Source organism: Triticum aestivum, chromosome 6A, assembly GCF_018294505.1.
Source record: "Triticum aestivum cultivar Chinese Spring chromosome 6A, IWGSC CS RefSeq v2.1, whole genome shotgun sequence".
In the NCBI taxonomy this organism is placed as follows: Eukaryota; Viridiplantae; Streptophyta; class Magnoliopsida; order Poales; family Poaceae; genus Triticum; species Triticum aestivum.
Window position 1 is genome coordinate 622,369,602 of NC_057809.1, and position 24,061 is coordinate 622,393,662.

The following is a 24,061-nucleotide window of genomic DNA, read 5'->3' on the forward strand; positions in this document are numbered from 1 at the left end:
GCATAAGGCATGCTCTTAAGAAGGAACTTCTTCTCCTTGAACAAATCAATCAGTGGCTTGGTGTGCTAGGAATACATATGGAATGAAGGTAGCTAATCTGTTAAACCACAGAATACTTCGGACATGCATGACTGACTTGGGATGATTCTAGAGGAAGCAAAACAAACCTTTCTCAAATTCACGGCGGCAACTTGCATCAAGTGCACGTGAATTAGAGGAAGTATCTTCTTTTATCCAAACATATACCTCATGAACGGGACACGAGGACAACGCTTAGAAAGTTTCCAACACTAGCTTAATGTTCAACATAATTCATGGAAAAGGATAAGGATGTTGTCGATGGGCTCAACAACAATTCATCCATGTTTCCATATATATGGAATCCCACAACTATGTGAACAAGATGATAGCATTGGTCAGACCCAAAAGATATAATGGTGTATGCTCGAGGGATCAACCACAAGTAAGACAACATTATGAACATCGTTGGTTCTGTTTTGATTTGATGATAGCCCATACTCAAATCAAAGTTTTGATACGACAATAGGTCCAACAACTGATCACAGGGACCAATCGATGAAGATATCATCTATCTTCAACACATGCAAATATATCCCTTGAGATGAACTTAGCTGGCAAGCACTTATCTTCCAACTCTCCAAGTTATTGTTTAGCTTAACCAACTAGCTCAGAGGGGTAACTGACACAGATTCTTGGAGAATGGCTGGTTTGCAAGAAACCAACTTGATCACGAACTCCACATAGCGGTCAGGTGACAACCTGGTAATACTTCCGAGAACATATTCGGGAAATCTCAAACCACCGACATGATACTAAGCTCGAGATCAATCTTGCTCTTCAGGGCAAGACGATATGATCAAAAGAGCAAGGATTTGGCAAAATCCTAACCCGTTGATCGAAGAGTGCACCAGGAAATAAGGACTATGTAGCACGACCAACCTTAGGGTGATGATTCAATAATCAGCACACTAAGAATGATATTAATATCCATTAACTACCAAGAAAAGGGTTGCTAGGAGTATTGATTTCACACATCATGATTCACTTGTCGGTATTCCGGTTGCGACAACACGACACCGAGGAATGAATAATGATGTCGAGAAGTATCACTACGTCAAGAATTCATAAGGGAAGGTGCAATTCCCATGACATTCCTGACATAAAGTGGATAATACTTCAGGGTAGAACAGACCAATAGCTTGATTGCATTTGATCTGCGAAATACAACTGCTTTGACCCAATCCTAAGTATGGATGAGGTACTGGAGTTTGTTTCTCCTAGTCATTCCAGAATAGAATGGCTTGACAGACCACAAGAATAAGAGGTATCGATGAGCATGAATGCAAGACATGCTCTTAACTATCAAATGATAGACGGAGATCATGATACAACTAAAGAGAGGGACATCTCAAAGGAACATATTAACTTTCTGAGTTGTGGATGCATAGATTAGTATGTCGAACCAAGTTCAACATATTTCTTCCGGATAACCCATGTAAAGAAGGTAGAACTGGCAGAGTCACATCATAGAATCGAGAACTCGTCAAGAGCACTCTTATTGTGATCTTTTGGTTCAACAACTTCCGCCAAGGATGGTTCATGGTATTAGGAAGAATGATATACCATGGACCTCGAGGACTATCACAAGGTTACTAATATCCAAAAGGAACTAGCAAACAATATCAACAAGAAGTAAGTAGGGTGGATCTCGGGTTTAAGAACCCAGGAATAGAATACCTACTACTAAAGGCATCACGGGATGCTTTCGAGAATGGTGGCCAGAATCATCACACTGGGAACACAAAACATGGCTAGTTTACTAGGTGGTCCTCTAAGACACCTAGGGTCATAATAATAGCTTCAACATATATGTCGAGGCAATGGAGTATCTCAACCCACTGGTTAGTGTGGTTAATCTGGCCCAAAGGAACATCAGAACAGAAAGAAGGGAGTTGCAAATGCATCAGACTATTTAGAAACCTGGGATGACTCGGACAACATAACGGCTGTAAATGCTCAAAATGATTTGAGACATCCTGCAAAATGGTGGCATAACCACTCAACATCACAATATCAAGGTTCTGAGGCCAGCTATGAACATATGGAAGTGGTAGGAACTGAACTGAGGCTTGAACTCAACAATCCTAGGCAACTACGATATAGTAACACGTCATCCTGAGAGATAGAAGAGAAGCCTAGTTCTTAACCCCGTAGAAAAGATAAGATGACTCAGGTCAGAACGTCATGAGTATAAGGAGTAAAAGAGCCTTATGTTCCCATCCACAATCAATTCCCTTATATAACGGAAGCATTTCTAGACACGACTTCGACCAGCTTGGCTTGGTAATCCTACAGGTAGTCAGGCTTTGATACCAAAGCTATCAGGACCCTGACTCTAAGTCACACCGATCTAGCCGGTAACACCTCATATCACTTTGCGGCCTCATGCACGATATTCCCACGGGTGTCGCCTTACCATGGCCCGGGACCGTTTGCGCCTTTTGACTCACGTATATGATAGTGTCGCTAGCATCCATATGACAGAGAACCCGGGCCGACATGACTAGTCGTGAACCCAAAGTGGCACCAACTTACGGGGACAGGCATACATGAATCAACATCGAGCATGTTGTTCAGCAACGTGTGAATCCGGGTTGTAGCACTGGGCTAACAGGACTCCGGGAACACGGGATGTAGCAGGCTAGGCAGGACTCTGGATGTCACCGCGTGACATTTCCCCGAAGGGACGGACACAGGAACGAAGTGAATCACGTGCCGGCCAGTCAAGTGTTCCGGAGCAGTAGTGCTGGGCTAGCACGACTCCGGTGAAACGGGCTGTAGCGGACTACTATGACTCATGGAAGCACAAGACTACATTTCCCCATAAGAGAGGCTACCAAGGATATACAACTAGGTTGTCGGATCCCACACATACCAAGCATTTCAATAATACACACAATATGCTCGATATGTGTAAATACAACATGGCATCACAACATAACTCTAAGACTCAAGTATTTATTCATTAGGCTCCGAGGAGCGAGATATTACAAACATGGGTCTCATGACCCAACATTTAGAGCACAATTAAAAGCACATGCGGAAGCTTAACTTGTCTGAGTACATACAACTACAAAAGAAGAAGGCTGAGAAGCCTGACTATCTACAAGACCCTCCCAAGGGTACAAGATCGTAGCTGAGGTAACAAGCTAAACTTCGAAGTCCACACGATACTACTAGCGAGACTGAACTTTCTCTGCAAAACATAAATTAAGCAAACGTGAGTACAAATATACCCAGCAAGACTTACATCAGAACTAACTACATATGCATCGGTATCATCAAAGGGGTGGTGGAGTTTAACTGCAACAAGCCAGCTTTGACTCGGTGGCTATCCCGAACTACGACTGCAAATAACTCTTTGAGGTGGCGCACACGAGTCCGCATATTCACCATATCAATACACCACTATGGATCCGCTCACGTCTCCCTACGAGAACGCCATCCATAGCACTCACGTTTATCTTGTGCATTTTAGAGTATCCACTTTCACTTGTCTATGAACTATGCAAGGGGTCCAAGCTTCCATATCCGAGGAATCCGGCTATTCGAATAGATAATGATAACCCTGCAGGGGTGTACTTCTTCACACATGCTCTCGCCACTTATCGCCCTGTACACATCATGTACCTCGACAACCTTCAAGCGAAAGCCGGGCAAGGGAGTCGGCCACGACCTAACTAATCACACAAGTCTCTCGTCCAGGTTTATCGCCTATTCGGGTTCCATCCGCAAGGAGATCCGGCCGGGGTGTCGCTCACGGCCCCAAACGATGTGTACAGGGTTCCCAAGCCCAGCATCCGTGTGCCACTTGGTACACCGGGCCACTGTGCCTAGTCTGTCCCAAGCCCACTTGTACCGGATGCCACTTGGTAGACTACTAACACTACCTACAAACACCAGAAACTAGTTGCAACTCCTGGACAGAGATCGAGTGGATTAATAAGTCGAGAGGGGTCGAGTTACCGGAACCCAGTGTGTGGTAGTAACTGTTCATGGATCACAAACACAGAACTCAGTTCCTAAGAATGGCTGCAATGAGACAACCCACCATGTAATCCTACATGGCCTCTCACCGCTACCTTTACCAAATCATGTTCGCACACTTAGCTCTCAACATTAGGACATGTTCACCACATTCCAATTCATCCCCGATGAATCAGACCTGACTCAACTCTAAGCAGTAGCGGGCATGACAAACAAACATGAATGAGTAGGCACATCAGGGCTCAAACAACTCCTACTCATGCTAGTGGGTTTCATCTATTTACTGTGGCAATGACAGGTCATGCAGAGGAAAGGGGTTCAGCTACCACAGCATGTAACAGTTGAAACGTTGTTGTCCTAATGCAGTAAAAGAGAGCAGGAGCGAGAGAGTGGGATTGTATCGGAACGAACAAGGGGGTTTTGCTTGCCTGGCACTTCTGAAGATAGTATATCTCTTCATCGGTGTCATCGATCACGTCGTCGGAAACATCGTCTACTAAGAGGGAACAACCACCGACAAATACAAAAGGAACCACAATCAATGCAATGCACATTCATATGAATGATATGTCATATTAAATTACTGAATTGACCTAGTGCAACAGTTAGTCATATTCATTGAAGTGGAATTCAAACCTATAGCAAATTCCAACTCCAAAACTAATTACCATTTATGCCATAATCATGAATTGTCCTATTCAGTGAGGTTAACTTGTTGAAACATGCATGAAAATGCCATAAACAGATTCTTTGGTTTTTTCTGATAATTTTTCATATATAAATTATTTCATTTGGAGTTACGGTTTAATTTCTATGAATTTTAGAAGTTTTGGGCATTTTCTGAAAATAATAAATCATTTAAGATTTATTTAAATCCTAGAAAGGAATTATTGCGTCAGCATGATGTGGGTGTGACGTAAGCAGGTCAAAGGGGCTGGTCCAAGTCAAACCTGACAGTGGGGCCCATATGTCAGTGGCTAACTAACTAACTTAATTTAGATTAACCCTAACTAACTTGATTAGCCGGGCGGGGCCCGTATGTCAGTGACCCTGGGGGGTCAAATCCCTGGTCAACCGGGGCTAATCCACCGGTGACTCGACGCCGGCGAGGCCAGATGCGGCGGCGAGGTGCGGGATTCCTCCTCCGGCGACCAAATGGCCGGCGGAGGGCATCTACGCGGTGCTGGGACTCGCCCGCATCCATCTGTTCAAACGGCAGGGGCTGAGGTGGCCCGAACTCGCCAGAGGCAAGCTCGCAGCGGTGGCCGGAGTTCGGGCCAGCACGGGTGCGGGGCTATGCTGGGCGAGCGAGCGAGCTGATAGGCCAGGCGGGCTCCTGGGAGATCCGTGAGCTCGTGTTTGTGCTCGGACGCAAGTTCGGTGACCTGCAACGACGGCGGCGACAGGCGCGGCGGCGGCGAGCTTCGGCCGCGGTGGCCAGGGGGGCTAGAGGAGGGATTCGACGGTGGGGAGAGAGGGGTTGGGAGCAGGAGCTCACAGGGAGGCGGCGCAGTAGGTCAGTGGGCTCGGGGACGTCCTTGATGGCGCCAATCAACGGCGAGGGGCTCGGGTGCCCGAGGTTGAAGATGACCGCGATGACAATGAAGCAGGGCCTCCCGGCGTCCCGTAGCTTGATTGGGAGGACGAGGAGGACGCGGCGGTGCTTCTGGGCTGCTCGAGGGGACGAGGGAGAGGCGATGGCTGCGGTGATGCTCATCAGCGGCGGCGGGCGCGTGGTGAGGAGAACAGAGGAGGGGGAGGGCGTTCGGGGGAGAGACGGAGAGAGAGGGCAAGGGGGGTTAGCGGGTTCCAGACGGCCACGGGGTGGTGATCCCCAGCATCGCGCTGGCCAGGGAGGGCCAGGCAGGCAGCTGCGTGCCGGCTCGCGCGGGCGCCATGCTCGGCCTCGCCTCTGCTAGTAGGCAGAGGTTGAAGATAGGTATGCCCCTGGTGGGCTGGGCCGAAACTGCTGGGCCACCAGGTAAGTGGGCCTCAGGTAGGTCTCTGCTTTCTTCTTTTTTTATTTGTTTCTGTTTTCTATTTTTGCTGCTGTTTGTTTTGATTTGATCTAAATACCAAATCAATTTGAAACTTCATGAAAATAATTGTCTGAGCTAAGTGGTCTCATCCAAAGCCACACAACAATTTTCAGAATTATAGAACATATATTTCTTATATAATAAATATATATCCAATTCAAATAGTTATTGAATTAATTTCAAATGGCCAAAATAAATATTTCTGAGACTCCAAAAATATTGGTTTGAGTTTTACCTCTTGCCAATATTTTTACAGAATAACAGGAACATTTCCTTGGACTCATTTGAAAAGATTTTTAATGTTGATTATTTCTGAAGTGATTTCTGAGGGTTTCAACTAACCTCTATTCAACTTTCAGAATTTAGACATGATGCATGGATGATCTCTTATGCAACTATCTGCAACCAAATTCTAGGGCTGTGACAACTCGACCACCAGAAGATGAGAAACTCTCCACTCTACAACGGTCAAGACTTAAACCATAGCTTTATGGGCATTTATAACACTTTATTGCAAGCGTTACCAGTAACGCCCCTCCTTTATGAACATTGAACCCTGTGTAACGGAGGGGAGCTGGGGTCCTGGCGCACTCTATATAAGCCACCCTCCTCCTCTGGGACAAGGGTTCGCACTTTTGTAAACACACACTCATATAATCCAGTCGACCGCCTCAGGGCACCGAGATGTAGGGCTGTTACTTCCTCCGAGAAGGGCCTGAACTCGTAAAACTCGTTCGTACAACTCCTCCATAGCTAGGATCTTGCCTCCTCATACTTACCCCCATTCTACTGTCAATCTTAGATCCACGACACCGCCCCTCCTCCTTGTCCTATTCGGACTCCCTAGGAGGGGGGCGCACGGCCACCCCCTGTGGGCTTCCCTCTCTCTTCCTTAGGCCCATGTTGGCCCAACACTACTCCGGGGGTTCCGGTAACCCCTCGGTACTCCGAAAAAATACCTGAATCACTCAAAACCATTCCGATGTCCGAATATAGCTGAGGGAGTCCTGGATTAGAGGGTCTCCGGACAGCCGGACCATCTCCATTGGCCGGACTGTTAGACTATGAAGATACAAGATTGAAGACCTCGTCTCATGTCCGGATGGGACTCTACTTGGCATGGAAGGCAAGCTAGGCAATACGGATATGGATATCTCCTCCTTTGTAACTGACCTTGTGTAACCCTAACCCTCTCCGGTGTCTATATAAACCGAAGGGTTTTAGTCCGTAGGACAACAACCATAACAACAATCATACCATAGGCTAGCTTCTAGGGTTTAGCCTCTCTGATCTTGTGGTATATCTACTCTTGTACTACCCATATCATCAATATTAATCAAGCAGGACGTAGGGTTTTACCTCCATCAAGAGGGCCCGAACCTGGGTAAAACATCGTGTCCCCTGCCTCCTGTTACCATCCGGCCTAGACGCACAGTTCGGGACCCCCTACCCGAGATCCGCCGGTTTTGACACCGACATTGGTGCTTTCATTGAGAGTTCCTCTGTGTCATCGCTGTTAGGCTCGATGGCTCCTACTATCATCAACAGCGATGCGGTCCAGGGTGAGACTTTTCTCCTCGGACAGATCTTCGTGTTCGGCGGCTTTGCACTGTGGGCTAATTCGTTTGGCCATCTGGAGCAGATTGAAAGCTACGCCCCTGGCCGTTAGGTCAGATTTGGAAGTTTGAACTACACGGCTGACATCCGCGGAGACTTGATCTTCGATGGATTCGAGCCACAGCCGGGTGCGCCGCACTGTCGCGATGGGTATGACCACTAGTGCAGAACAGGGCAATAGCACCGGTTCGTAAGGCCCTTTAGTGCCGGTTTTGGTACCGGCACTAACATTTCGGCACTAAAGGCCCCCCCCTTTAGTACCGGTTCAGCACGAACCAGTGCTAAACAGCAACCACGTGGCACGAGCCAGCTCCGGGGGCCGAGAGCCCTTTAGTACCGGTTGGTAACACCAACCGGTACTAAAATGTTTGGGGGATTTTTGGTTTTATGATTTCTTTTTCATTTAATTTTGTGTTTTCCATTTTAATTCTTTTCCGTTTGCTGGTATTTTACGGTACTACACATTGTACACGTTATGCATATATATATATATATATATAAATAGAATTTCTAGTAGAACCAATCATATATATATATATCATCAATGTCTCACAAACCACCATATTAATTTACACATACACACATGTATAGCTATATACAATTTCTCCTACATATGCATGTTGCCTTCGGAGCCAGTGGCATTAGCCTAATTGGTGCCTTCGGAGCACGATGACAATTGGAAGTGGTTCATGACATGTTCGATGGGGGCGGTAGCGGGTAATAGTATTCTCCCTTCGGATTTATGACCTGGTCGAGCAAAAATCCCGCTATTTCCTCTTGAAGTGCTTCTACGTGCTCCGTTTCTAGGAGCTTGTCCCGCACCTCTTTGAACTGTTAAGAAGGAGATCAATATGCATGTGTATTAGTTGTGTGACTAGATATCGATAATGGTGTAAAAATTGTGAATAGTGTTCTGACAAGCGTACCCATTCCTGTCTTTGAGATCTGCTCCTTTCGGACGCCATCATGCGAATGTTCTCGCAAACGCAGTATGCACACAGATTAGTCCCCTGCGCCTGCTTCAGGGCCTTTATTACGAGAATGGAATTTAATTTGATCAGATAATAATTAATCAAGCATGATAATTAAAGAGATGGCAGCTAGCTAGCTAGCTAGTACTACTTAATTACTTACCTTGGATCGAAACCATTTCAGCTGTGGTTTCCATTCGCCTTCCGTGACGCTGATGAACCTTGCCCAAGCCCTGCCCGCCGACAAAGAAAATGAATAAAGGGGTTATTAAATAGTTCATATCATGAAATGACGAACTAAATAGGCCGAGATATATAGTTAATAATGATTGAAATTACCTGTTGACTATCCCATACAAGATGTTGTAGTCACTATTTGCTTTGAGTAGCGAGTCCAGTATTTCAACTGTTCCGGCGTCAACTTTAATGATACACAAGATCCAGTGAAATCTGCATGCACACACGTTTGCATGTCTTAATTAAGCGGGCATATGTAAGCAAAAACATGTAGCTAGCTAGTAGGCAAAAACAGAGAATTTGTAGTACAAGAAAGTGTGACTCACTCGAAGTTGTAAGGAAGTAGTATATCTTCATTGTATTTGAGGCGCTTCAAGAACTCTAGCATGCTGTCCTCTACCTGCTTTTCATAATACTTGCTCATTTTCCATGTGTATTGATTAACGGTGTTTGGGTCAATGAACCCAATGCCATAGCGTCCACCTTTTCTCATTTCATACATCTTCATCCTGCATAATACCACAGAAAAGAATATAGTGAGGATAATTACAGGTAATGATTGATCAAAAGGATCACTACAGCTAGCTTGAGACTTAAATTACAGAAAGAAATCACTTACAGACAATAGCAACTGACGATAGATTTGTCGAGTGCGTCTTGATTGTATAACTGAAACAGTTCAGAATACTCAACGGCCACAGCTTTCTCATGGTAGTAATGATCCTTCTTGACATACACCATGAGGGACTCTCGATCGGATCTCTTGGTAATGTCCATGTACCATTGATGCAATTCATACATTCTCGTTGGGAGCTTCTTGACATCTTCTGGCTTGACCAAAGGTTGGCCCCGGACATATTTCCGTTTTATTTCCTCCTCTGTAATCACAGGCATGTCCTCGATCTCGAGGAGTTGTCCAACAGTGATCTTGAGTTCTTCAGCCTGCATTATATGCTCCTGGGTTATTACCACATCGCCCACCTCGGGAACGTAAACTGTTTGGCCACAATAATATTGGGCGCGCGTACTGTCACGTGTTGTCGGCACAACAAGCGCGGGGGGGGGGGGGTCGATTGCGCCGCCTGTTCTCCCAGCTGGGCAACGGTTTTCCCGCATTTTTCGACAGTTGCTTGTTTTTTGCTCGAGCTCGAGCTTGCCTCCTTCTGTAGACGTTATCGATGTAACTTCCTGATGTGGCGCTCATAGTCTGTGTCAACAGGCTTAGGAGATGGTGGTTGAGCCATACGAATGAAGTGGTCAACTACTTCCATAGGCACTTTCTCCCTTGGCGGCGGTGGCGGTTTCGGTCCAAAATGGGCGTCGACTTCTGCCCGCACAATGGCATTGGTTTGCTCCTCGGTCCTATCGTAAGCCCTCACAGGAAGAGGAGTAGTGAGGTTTGGACCATATTTATATCACTTGCCTCCGCCTGTACTTCCTGTACTATGACCTCGACTGGTACCGCTACGCACCATAGTTGTTGGGTGTCTCTTCTGCGATTGCTGAGGCGGCGGAGACGGCTGACGGGGCTGAGTTGGACGAGGAGGAGTGGCCTGAAGCTGTGCCGGACTTGGAGGAGGAGTGGCCTGAGGTTGTGCCGGACTTGGAGGAGGAGTGGACGTCTGACGCTGTGTCGGACTTGGAGGAGGAGTGGCTTGACACTTTGCCAGACTTGGAGGAGGAGGAGTGGCCTCACGCATTGGTGGACTTGGAGGAGCGGGAGTCTGCTGACTCGGTGGCGGACTTCGACGAGGAGTCGGGTGACGCGGTGTCGGTGGCCTTCGAAAAATGATGCAATCCTTTCTCCATAGGATGATACGATGTTTGGCATCTCCGAGTGTGTGCTCCTCATCACCTCCAGGAATGTCAAGCTCTAGCCCCGAATATTGGTCCACCACCTCATCAACCAAGACACGAGCATAGCCCGCTGGAATCGGGTTGCAATGGAAGGTTGCCTCGGGGGAATTTGAAAAAGCAACAGCGTCCGCCACCTTCATGGATATGTTCTTCATTTTGAAGTGTAGCTCGCAGTTAGTGTTCTCCGTGATGTCATCCACGGGGTATCTATCCAGCACTACTGCGTCGCCCGGGGCGGAACCCACGCTGCTTCTCGGCATGGATGGGGCGGTGGTATCCAATGCTGGATCATCCGCTAGCTGCTGCAGCTGCTGAGACCCCCTTTGCTGGCTAAGTGAGTCGATCTGCTCCTGCTGCCGCTGGAATTTAGCTGCCAATTCCGCTTGACTTGCTTCTAGGCCTTGAAGGCGTTCATAGTCGAGCTTCCTTTGCTCCTCCTCCATCTTCCTCTTCTTCTCCTCCGCAATCTTCTTTCTCGCACGGGTTCTGTAGTCGGCGTTCCAGTCCGAAAACCCCTCATACCACGGAATAGCGCCCTTGCCTCGTGTTCTTCCCGGGTGTTCAGGATTTCCCAGGGCACGCGTAAGCTCGTCGTTCTCTCTGTTGGGCTGGAACACCCCCGATCGAGCCTCTTCTATTGCAACAAGTAGCGCATCGTCGGCTCCGTTCAGACATGCCTTCGTCGAAACATTGCCTGTCTTCGGGTCCAACTCCCCCCCATGCGCATAGAACCAAGTCCTGCACCTGGGGGGCCAGCTCTTACTAACCGGAGTGACACCTGCATCCTCCATCTCTTTCTCAGACTTATCCCACTTAGGCATTGCCACCGCGTAGCCACCTGGCCCCAGCTTATGGAACTTATCCTTTTTTTCGGCATTCTTCTTGTTTATTCTCGACCGTTCCTTAGCTAATTCTGAATCCTTGAATTTCACGAAATCGTCCCAATGAGCACTTTGATTCTCTAGTATCCCCTCGAATACTGGAGTCTTCCTTCCTCCCTTGACGTACTTCTCCCACGTCATTCTCTTGTGGTTCTTGAATGCAACCGCCATCTTCCTAAAAGCAGCGTCCTTGACTTTCCGCACGTCTGCTTCTGTGAAATTATCTGGTAGGGTGAAATGTTCCATGAGAGTATCCCAAAGCAGATTTTTTTGATTCTCGTCGACAAAAGTAACATCTGGACGTGGATTTGCTGGCTTTCTCCATTCTTGAAGGGAGATCGGGAGTTGGTCCTTCACAAGAACTCCGCACTGACGAACGAACTTGTCCGCAATCTTCTTAGGCGCTAATGGTTCGCCATTAGGTCTGATTGCCTCGATATTGTACTTTACGCCCTCCTTCAACTTTTTGTTCGGGCCTCGTTTCGTCCTTTTGCCTGAAGATTTGCTCGATCCGGATGGCTGAAAGAAGAAAGATCGATTCGTTAATATATCTTCAACTCATTTAAAACATGCGATGATCACCAGATTCCTGCTTATATAAATATATATACCTCGCCGGTGTTTGTTGTTTCAGGATCAACATGTTCTTCGTCGTAGTTCATGACTTCATCTTCTCGGTCGTCGCGATCGAATATCATATCACCCTCTCCGGTGTTGTTTAGAAATTCGGAGCCGTCAAAATCTTCTTCATTCTGATCATCATCTGGCCCGCGTATGATATCGAGCATGGTCTGTTCTCTCTCTCTCTGTCGGTATTGTCCGCCATAGCTTTTATTTAACTATGCCAAAAGAAATATAAAACAATTTAGTATAATCTCGAATAATAGATATAATCTCGAATACATCGTCTCGAATAATAGATATAATCTCGAATACATCATCTCGAATAATAGATATAATATTGAATACATCACTAGCTAGCTAGCTAGCAAGCTAATAAAGATCGAATAGTACAGAGTAATCTAGGCCACTCGCGGTTCCTGAGGTGCGGGCGGTGGACACCCAAAGAGAAGGAACCATCACTGGATCATAGCTCGGGTGATCTCCCCAAAGAACCTTCCAGGTATTGGAGAACCTGACGTCCATAGCAGCCATGTAGCGATGGACGTGCTCGTCCTCCTCCCTGACACGGCGACGTACCACCTCCGGCGGGGCCGGCTCCCTCCGCACCGAAAGTGGCCCACGTGAATGCCACCAAAGGAGATGAGGGTCGACGACGGGACCCGGGGCTGGGTTCCTCACCAAGCGTCGCGCCCCTGAAGGTAGCACCTCCCAGTGCCAGCCCGGCGGAGCCCAGTCCCGGACATGGGTCCTCTGAAGCAGGACGTCGTCGCGGACGTGTCGACGGCGAGGATGCGGGCCGGGCATCGTCGACAACAAAATACTATATGCCGCAAAAGTAAAGTAACATTTTTTAAATGATGGATTGTGATGATTTCATATATGCAAATTCTAAATTTTATAACTAAAAATATAAGAAACTAAAAAAACATCAATCATCGTCTAACAATTTGAAATTAATCTAATTCATCTAGCTAGCTAAAACTAACATTTCCAAAATTTCTAACATTTCTATATAACTAACATTTCTATAACATTTGACATTATATATATTATAACTAACATTTCTACATACTATTTGACATTAATCTAATCTAACTAATTAATTCATCTAAAACTTTGTATGAAAAACAGAAAAACAGAAAAAACTAAAAGCTAAAAACAGAAAAATTGTGTGTGTGTGCGCGTCTAGTGTGTGTGTGTAGTGTGTGTGTGTGTGTGTGTGTGTGTGCATGTAGTGTGTGTGTGCACGCGCGCGTGTGTGTGCGCTACGGTCGGCGCCGGCGCCGGCGCCAGTGTGCGCTACGATCGATTGGAGGGAGGAGAGGGGCCGGGGGAGGGGCTCACAGCGCGCGCGGGCAAGGTCGAGGCGACGGCGACGGCGAGGGCGAGGTCGATCCAAAGGCGACGGTGATGGAGAAGCAAGGGGATCGGCGACCGGGACGGCGACGGGGGTGCCGCGGAGTCGACGGGGACGACGCGACAAGGACGGGGGCGTCGCGGAGTCGACGGGGACGGTGCGACGGGGGCTGCGACGGCGCGGGACGGGGCGGCGGCAGAGAGAAGTGGGAGATGAGAAACTGAAAATTTTCGAAGTGTTTCTTATATAGGGGACACCTTTAGTACCGGTTGGAGCCACCAACCGGTACTAAAGGCCTGTTTTGGCCAGGCCAAGCGGGGGGGGGGGGGAGCACCCCCCTTTAGTACCGGTTCCTGGCTCCAACCGGTACTAAAGGCCCCCCCTTTAGTACCGGTTGGTGCCACGACCCGGTACTAAAGGGGGTGCGCTGCCAGGCGAGGGGCGCAGAAGTTTAGTCCCACCTCGCTAGCCGAAGGGCGCTCACACCTGCTTATAAGCCCCGCCGCCGCTGCTGTCTCGAGCTCCTCTCTAAAGCAGGCCTTCTGGGCCTACCTCTGCTACTCTGCCCTGTGGGGCCTATTGGGCTTGCGGGCCTGCATCCTGGCCCAACAACAGGTTGGGTTTCTAGTCGTATGCAGGCCGCTGTGGCCCGGTAGGTGGGCTTTTTTCATTTAGTTTTTTCTTTTCTGCTTTATTTATTTTGTTTTATTTATTTTTAGTTGTTTTTTGCTGTATTTAGAGTTTCTTTGTGAATATTTTTGATAGTTTTTAGAAACTTTCAGTTAGTGCCGGTAGTTTTTAAATTTGAATAGTTTAAATTTTGAATTATTTGAAATTTGTGTGAATCACTAGTTTGTGAATAACTTAACTTTAAAAATACATTTTCCAGTGATTCTTTTTTCTTATGTTTAATATTAGTGTGTTTTATCATTATATTCAATTTGGTAATGCTTAAGTTATTTAAAAATGAAATGCCTTTGTAACGGATGAGTTTTCGTCCGAAACCCTGATACTTCGAAACAGATTGTCCATTTTGTACACGAAGTGCATCCAGTTTTTGCGGTAACCCTCTCTACTTTTTTGCACATGCTATGTGGGTGAAATTATGATACCATGCCAACTTTCATCCTTTTCTGAGTTCATTTGAAATGCTTTTCAATTTCAGGGTCATTTAGCTGAAAAAATCAATAAATGCATGAAAGAATTTGCTTGCACATAAAATTTCTTCGCGTTTCAAATGCCAAAACACATAACTAGCTACCCTAACTATTACAGAGATTCCCTCCTGGGTGTGAAACACAGAAGAAAGTGATGATAGCTAAGCCGATCACATCCCAGATCTTTGGGTGTGAAACTTTTTCTTCGCGTGTGTCCCTTTGCGTCGTAGCCATGGAAAATCTTCATCATTTAACGGGATGCTCGGGTCAATATTCACTGTGAATGGAGCAATTTCATCAAACTTTTCATAATCTTCTGACTTGTCTGTCTTGTCATCCACTCCCACGATGTTTCTCTTCCCAGAAAGAACTATGTGCCGCTTTGACTCATCGTACGATGCATTCGCTTCCTTATCTTTTCTTTTTCTTGGCTTGGTAGACATGTCCTTCACATAGAAAACCTGTGCCACATCATTGGCTAGGACGAATGGTTCGTCTGCATACGCAAGATTGTTGAGATCCACTGTTGTCATTCCGTACTGCGGGTCTTCCGTTACCCCGCCTCGTGTCATATTGACCCATTTGCACCGAAACAAAGGGACCTTCAAACCACGTCGATAGTCAAGTTCCCATATGTCCTGTATATAACCATAATATGTTTCCTTTCCTGTCTTGGTTTCTGCATCAAAGCGGACACCACTGTTTTGGTTGGTGCTCTTCTTATCTTGGGCGATCGTGTAAAATGTATTACCATTTATCTCGTACCCTTTGAAAGTCATTATATTCGAAGATGGTAACTGGGACAGCAAGTACAGGTCATCTTCAATAGAGGTGTCATGCATGGTACGTGCTTGCAACCAGCTGGCGAAACTCCTGGTTTGTTCACGTGTAATCCAGTCATCAGACCGCTCCGGGTGTTTGGAGCGTAGCAAATTCTTGTGTTCATCCATATACGGAGCCACCAAGGCGGAATTCTGTAGAACTGTGTAGTGTGCTTCAGTGAGAGAATGTCCGTCCATACATATTATTTGTTCCCCTCCTAGCGTGCCTTTTCCATCCAGTCTGCCCTTATGCCGCGATTCAGGAACACCAATCGGCTTAAGGTCAGGAATAAAGTCAATACAAAACTCAATGACCTCCTCATTTTGACGGCCCTTGGAGATGCTTCCTTCTGGCCTAGCACGGTTATGAACATATTTCTTTAAGACTCCCATGAACCTCTCAAAGGGGAACATATTGTGTAGAAATACAGGACCCAAAACGTTAATCTCTTCGCATAGGTGAACTAGGACGTGCGTCATGATGTTGAAGAAGGATGGTGGGAACACCAACTCGAAACTGACAAGACATTGCACCAAATCATTCTGTAACCTTGGTATGATTTCTGGATCGATTACCTTCTGAGAGATTGCATTGAGAAATGCACATAGCTTCACAATGGCTAATCGAACGTTTTCCGGTAGAAGCCCCCTCAATGCAACCGGAAGCAGTTGCGTCATAATCACGTGGCAGTCATGAGACTTTAGGTTCTGGAACTTTTTCTCTGCCATGTTTATTATTCCCTTTATATTCGACGAGAAGCCAGACGGTACCTTAATACTGAGCAGGCATTCAAAGAAGATTTCCTTCTCTTCTTTGGTAAGAGCGTAGCTTGCATGACCCTGATGTATGCCGTCTTTTCCGTGCATACGTTGCTGGTCCTCCCGTGCCTCAGGTGTATCTTTTGTCTTCCCATACACGCCCAAGAAGCCAAGCAGGGTCACACAAAGATTCTTCGTCACGTGCATCACGTCGATTGCGGAGCGGACCTCGAGGTCTTTCCAATAGGGCAGGTCCCAAAATATAGATTTCTTCTTCCACATGGGTGCGCGTCCGTCAGCGTCATTCGGAACAGGTTGTCCACCAGGACCCTTTCCAAAGACCACCTTCAAATCCTTGACCATATCATGTACATCAGCACCAGTACGGTGGCGAGGCTTCGTCCGGTGATCTGCCTCACCTTTGAAATGCTTGCCTTTCTTTCTTACGGGATGCCTGCTCGGAAGAAATCGACGATGTCCCAGGTACACATTCTTCTTACAATTAGCCAAATATATACTGTCGGTATCGTCCAAACAGTGCGTGCATGCGCGGTATCCCTTGTTTGTCTGTCCTGAAAGGTTACTGAGAGCAGGCCAATCATTGATGGTCACGAACAACAACGCCTTTAGGTCAAATTCTTCCCCCATGTGCTCATCCCACGCACGTACACCTGTTCCATTCCACAGTTGTAAGAGTTCTTCAACTAATGGCCTTAGGTACACATCAATGTCGTTGCCGGGTTGCTTAGGGCCTTGGATGAGCACTGGCATCATAATGAACTTCCGCTTCATGCACAACCAAGGAGGAAGGTTATACAAACATAGAGTCACAGGCCAGGTGCTATGGTTGCTGCTCTGCTCCCCAAAAGGATTAATGCCATCTGCGCTTAGACCAAACCATACGCTCCTTGCGTCATCTGCAAACTCCTTCCCGTACTTTCTTTCGATTTTTCTCCACTGCGACCCGTCAGCGGGTACTCTCAACTTTCCGTCTTTCTTACGGTCTTCTCTGTGCCATCGCATCGCCTTGGCATGCTCTTTGTTTTGGAACAAACGTTTCAACCGTGGTATTATAGGAGCATACCACATCACCTTGGCAGGAATCTTCTTCCTGGGGCGCCGGCCCTCGACATCACCAGGGTCATCGCGGCAGATCTTATAGCGCAATGCACCACATACCGGGCAAGCGTTCAAATCCTCGTACTCACCGCGGTAGAGGATGCAATCATTAGGGCATGCATGTATCTTCTGCACCTCTAACCCTAGAGGGCAGACAACCTTCTTTGCTTCGTACGTACTCTCGGGCAATTCGTTGTCCTTTGGAAGCATATCCTTTATCATTACCAGCAACTTTCCAAATCCCTTGTCAGATACACCATTCTCTGCCTTCCATTGCAGCAATTCCAGTGTGGTGCCCAGCTTTTTCTTGTCACCTACGCAATTCGGGTACAACAATTTTTTGTGATCCTCTAACATGCGCTGCAACTTCTTCTTCTCCAAATCACTTGCGCAGTTTCTCTTTGCATCGGCAATGGCCCGACCTAGATCATCAACGGGCTCATCTGATGCCTCTTCTTCAGCTTCTTCCCGCATTGCCGGCTCAGCTTCTTCCCGCATTACCGGCTCAGCTTCTTCCCCCATTGTTGTATCATCGTATTCAGGGAACCCATGGCCAGGATAGCTGTCGTCGTCCTCTTCTTCTTCATTGTCTTCCATCATAACCCCTCTTTCTCCGTGCTTGGTCCAAACATTATAATGGGGCATGAAACCGGTCTTAAACAGGTGGACGTGAATGGTTCTTGACGTAGAGTAATTGTGACCATTCTTACAGCGAGCACATGGACAAGGCATAAAACCATCCGCCCGCTTGTTTGCCTCAGCCGCAAGCAGAAAAGTACGCACGCCCTCAACGAACTGGGGAGAGCATCGGTCATCGTACATCCATTGCCGGCTCATCTTCATTACACAACACCGAATAGACCAAATTAATACAAGTTCATACATAAAGTTCATACAACACTTAAATGCAACAAACAAATAACTCTCTAGCTAAAGCATTTAAATGCAACAACAAATACGATCAAGATCGCAACTAAGGTAACAATGGATCCAACAGCATAATGATACCAAGCCTCACTATCGATGGCATATTTTCTAATCTTTCTAATCTTCAAGCGCATTTTCTCCATCTTGATCTTGTGATCATCGACGACATCGGCAACATGCAACTCCAATTCCATCTTCTCCCCCTCAATTCTTTTCAATTTTTCTTTCAAGTACTCGTTTTCTCTTTCAACTAAATTTAACCTCTCGGCAATAGGGTCGGTTGGAATTTCAGGTTCAGATACCTCCTAGAAAAAATTTCTATGTCAACTTGATGGGCATAATTTGTCATAAACACGAAATGCAACTAGTTTTAAAAGAGAATATACATACCACATCCGAATCATAACAAGGACTAGGGCCGACGGGGACGGATATCAAAACCATGGCACTATATGTATAACAAACAACGTACGGGTAAGATAATTATACGAGTAACTATATATCCAAATCACACACATCAATTTTTATATAAAATTTCATGAACAAGAGGCTCACCACAAGGTGGTGCCGGCGACGGGACGGTGCGGGCGATCGACGGTGGCTACGATGGAGATTTAGAAGGCACTAAGTAAACCACACCTACATATGCAAACTAAGTGTTATTTTTGACCTCAAATTGCATATAAATCAAATACTAGCACATATATATATATATATATATATCCTCCCAAATTACTAAACTCACAAATTAATCACTATATAAACCAATGCAAGAGCTAATCTAGCAATGAGAGATGAAAGGACAAAGTTGCTAACCTTTGTGATCATTTGAATGGATGAGGGCCTTCAAATCTTGACAAATTTTGGGCAAAATTTGTGATGAACTCGAGAGGAAGAAGGGAAGAACAGAGGAGAGGGCCGGAGAGGGGAAAGGGGGAAGAACAGAGTGCTGGTGGACGAAGGGTTTATATAGGACGACCTTTAGTACCGGTTCGTGGCACGAACCGGTACTAAAGGTGCTGGAGGGGCCCCACTCTGACAACATCCTGCCACCACTCTCATTAGTACCGGTTCGTGGCACGAACCGGTGCTAAAGGTTCGCCACGAACCGGTACTAATGAAAGCGGCCCGGCTAGCCGTTGGAACCGGCACTAATGTATACATTAGTGCCGGCTCAAATACAAATCGGCACTAATGTGCTTCACGATTGACCCTTTTTCTACTAGTGGACCTAGCTCTGCCGCCGAGCAATAACCCAAAAGCCGCGCCCGCATCAGCTCCGACCCTTAGTTCGGATCCAACTGCACCAATCGAGGACGGGTGGTTAGACACCGCCTCAGGGGCTGCAGTCTCAACGGCGATCGAGCCAAACACCAGCCTAAACCTCTGCGCAGCCCGTGACTCCAAGGTGCCGGACTCTTTTCCGGACTCCAAACCATCCGTGCCCCTGCCAATCGAATCCGATTGGGAGCCGATCCCGGAATTCACCGCCGCAGATATCTTTCAGCACTCGCCCTTCGGCGACATTCTGAATTCACTAAAGTCTCTCTCTTTGTCAGGAGAGCCCTGGCCGGATTATGCCCAACAGGATTGGGATGCGGACGACGAAGAAATTTGACGCCCACCCACCACCCACTTAATAGCCACTGTCGATGAATCACCCAACATGCTCGACTTCGACTCGGAAGACATCAACGGTATTGACGATGATGCGGGAGGCGAAGAGGAACCACCGCCCACAGGGTGCTGGACGTCCACCTCATCATATGACGTATACATGGTGGACACACCAAAAGAAGACGACGACGAGGAACGGAAGGACGCACCGAAGGCTTGTTCCCTCAAGAAGCAGTCAAAGCGGCGGCACAAGCGCCGCCCCAAATCCCGCCTCGGCAGAAATAACAATCATACAGACCCAGCGTTGGAGCAGGGCGAACCACTGCCGGACTACGGCAATACGGAGAATCAAACCGAACAAACTAAATCTGTCAAAGATAATAGTCCGGACGACATAACATCGGACAGGCACCTGGAGCAGCATAATGCCCGTCAAAGGCTTGTTGCCACCGCGAGGAGTCTGAAAAAATAGAAGCAAAGGCTCAAGGCTGTGCAGGACACACTCCAAATCAGATGGAGTAAAGTACTCAACACAGCAGCGAAGTACGGCGACAATCGCCCCACCAAGAGCTACCCAAAGTGGAAGTTGCTACCTGAATTCGATGAGGAGGCCCCAGAACCCCCACAACCAAAAATCAAAACAGCCACCTGGCCGGATAGACGACCTCACGGCCAACATCGAGCGGCAAACAATGCCACTCACAAGCCAATACGCGATACACGCGAGGGCTCTCACACTAGAAATGGCCTGACCAACTAAAGCATTCAACAGGTCGTCAAGACCTCGGACATGGTTAGACGAGTCCGGCACAGCTACATGTAATTCATACTGGATCAATGGTCGTACCCCTATTACAAATACAAAGGGCTCAACGCGCGCAGACAAGTGGCATTTTTTACTCATCTTGAATTATACATGGTTTCTTTAGAAACTATCTTTTTGCACGATGACTTTTTCACCTAAGTTCCCCTCTTTTACAGATGATCATCGTGCTACACCTGTCCAGGATATGGCACAACGGAGACACAGGCGCAGACGTGCAGCAGGGACCCGCTCCAAGGATTCTTTTTAGATTAAGACCCTGCGTAAACCTTTTTACTGTCTCTTGTTGATACACATCCACAGAATCCTCAGCACAATTGAGAAGGATGCTGACGTCTTCGCATGTGGCCACGTCAGAATAATGCACGTACCTGGACACAAGGGGCTTCTTACAAAGGGCACTATTTAGGCCTGGCTTATACCATAAAGACCGAATACCTTAGGGAGTGTTCGGCGTCGCGAGTTTGGTCTTATATGCATCAGCTCCGAATCATTGTCTTTGGTCAAATGTTGGGTTTGCCCGGCTCCTATGTTTTGGTGCCTTACGTTCCGCTTTACCGGCTAAGGCAGCACCAGGAGAACTACTGCGATTGTGCCCTGGTTCATCCGGACGAGCACCTCAGTAGAGAAAGCCGAAAACCGACTGTCATGATATATCATGAGACTGGTCAACCACTCGATGACCTATAGGGATGTTAGAATTCCTCCGCCTTAACGAAGGGCCGTTTCCCGGCCAGGCATGTACGCACCCCGAGATCGGGAGAGTGCGGAGCCACCAGGGGCTATCTAGTAGCCCCACTGTCCAACTCCTATGGCCAAGTGAAAGTGTTAAAGCATTATAGTCCGGTTGCCTCGTTCGCTACGCTATCACCTCCTTAACAGGACCAAGACATTGGGTTAAGTGTGAACACACGTTTTTTGCAAGCACCTCCGCATTATATGCGTGGGGGCTGAAGCCGACGACTGCAATCTTTCAGGTTATACACATGTATACACAAACGGCCGCACAGGAGGCATCATATTACTTTCGGGCAAAAGTATAAACACAGCCTTATAAAATTTCATAAAAACATTGTGTTTACAATGGGAATACATGTCACTCAAACATAATATTCTTCGAGCAATGGGCCTCTATCAAACGAGCACCCTCGAGAACCTCCTTGAAATAGTGTTCGGCAGCCACTCGGCCTATGGCCGAACCCTGCGCCGCAACAGTGGTAGTGTCCATCTCCGCCCAGTATGCTTTAACACGGGCAAGGGCCATCTGCGAGCCTTCTATGCACACCGACCTCTTCATCGCATCAATGCGCGACACCGCACCAAGGACCTGCTGCACTAAGCTAAAATAGCTATTCGGCTTTGGCCTTTCCGGCCATAGCTTATCCACGACAGACCTCATGGCAAGTCCGGACAACCTATTTAGGTCGGCCCATTCGGCTAGCTGATCAGTCAAAGGAAGCGGACGCTCTGGAACGTTGAATTGCGACCAGAACAGCTTGTCCACCCCACGATCTGCTTGACCTTGGAAGTATTTGGCCGCATCGGCATCGCTCGCCGCCAAGTCCATATATGCATCTGTCGAACTCCATAGCCGATCCAGAGGGGCATACCGTGGATCTCCGAACTTCCGCCGTAGCATGAAGGGCTTCCCAGCCGCAATATCCCCGGCTTCCCGCAGCTCCTCCTTCCTCGCTCTCATAGCAGAGCGGGTGTCTTTGTCCGCCATCGTGGCCTTCTCAAGGTCCGTTGCCTTCGCTCGGTTTTCTTTTTCAAGAAGCCGGCAACGATCGGCAGTGTCTTTTAATTCTACGGACATCTTGGCCATCTTCTCTTTGCTCTCGCCATGTGCGGTCTTCTCGGCTTTCAACTCTTCGGCCTCCTTCAAAGCAGCCGCATTACTAATCCTCGCTTGTTCTTTGGCTCAGGCAAGTTCGGCCCGCAAGGTTTCCACGGTGGCAGCTCCATCTGCAGTCAAAACATATTAAAGATATTGGCATCATGCTACTTTTACTAGGTGGCATTCACCAGAAAATAACACTTACCCTGTGCCTCGTCAAGCCGCTTGTTAACAAGCTCGATGTCAGTGTCCGCCGCATCTAGTTGCCGTTTTAATTCGGCAAACCCACTAGTACGGCTAGCCACCAGAGCTTCCACCGCCTGCACATAAAGGCGGTCTGGTTATTGCCTGGGACTGTGATCCTCTGTTCGCCGCCGTTCTCGTCGACAACCAGAGTCTCAGGGGCTATGCATAGGGCACACCTAACATGTGCAGTACTATCATATATTATCTCACGTACCTCAAAGCCTGTCAGTAGACTCATAAAAGCTTCATGTAATCCGCTTTTGGCGGACGAGATTCTCCCCATCACCGTACTCATCAGTATACGGTGTTCTTCTGAGATGGACGCTCGCCCCACCAACTCCGTCAGAACGTCTGACCACACACCAGATGGTGCCGGACTCTTTTGTCTGTTCTCTTCGGGAGCCGGACGCTGGGGACTTCGGGGGTCTATGGGATTATCTTCTGGCCTCACCGGATCCGGAGAGGCCCTCCGTGACGACACTTAGGGGTCACCCGCTTCTTGAGCGGAGGATTCCGAGGGAGGTGTTTCGCTCTCCATCATTTCTGGAAGAAGATCCCCCGAAGACGAGCTCAGCTGAGAGGGGCTAAGGCCCGAACTACAAGATATATGAGGTGGTTATTTTCTTAGAAAAAAAGATAGCATACATTTACTATTAAACTATTTTGGATCACTTACGACTCGTTGGAGGGCTGATCCCACCGTGGACTTTGTGCGGCAAAAGCACCCCCCGAGGCAGGACCCTCTGTGGGAGGCTTCTTCTCCCGTTTGGAGGCTTCGGCTTCCGGATCCTCGGAAGCAGTCCTTTTCCTTCCCCGGTTGTCCTCCTTCATGGAGACGCTCATTCCCTCGGTTGGAACGGGTAGCGATGGGGGCCCGCGTCTGCCCGTATTATCCGCCCCGGCATCTTCCTTCGAGGGCTCCGGGCAAGGTGCAACCTCGAGCATCTTTTCCAATACCGGATTTTCCAAACCCTCAGGGACGGGGGCCAAACACCGAATCATCTTTGCCTTTGTTAGCCAGTCCTGGTCAAAATACGAACTCTCAGTAATAACTTCGTAACGAATAAAAGACAGTGTGTTCGGCCAGAGCATTTCTTACTTGTT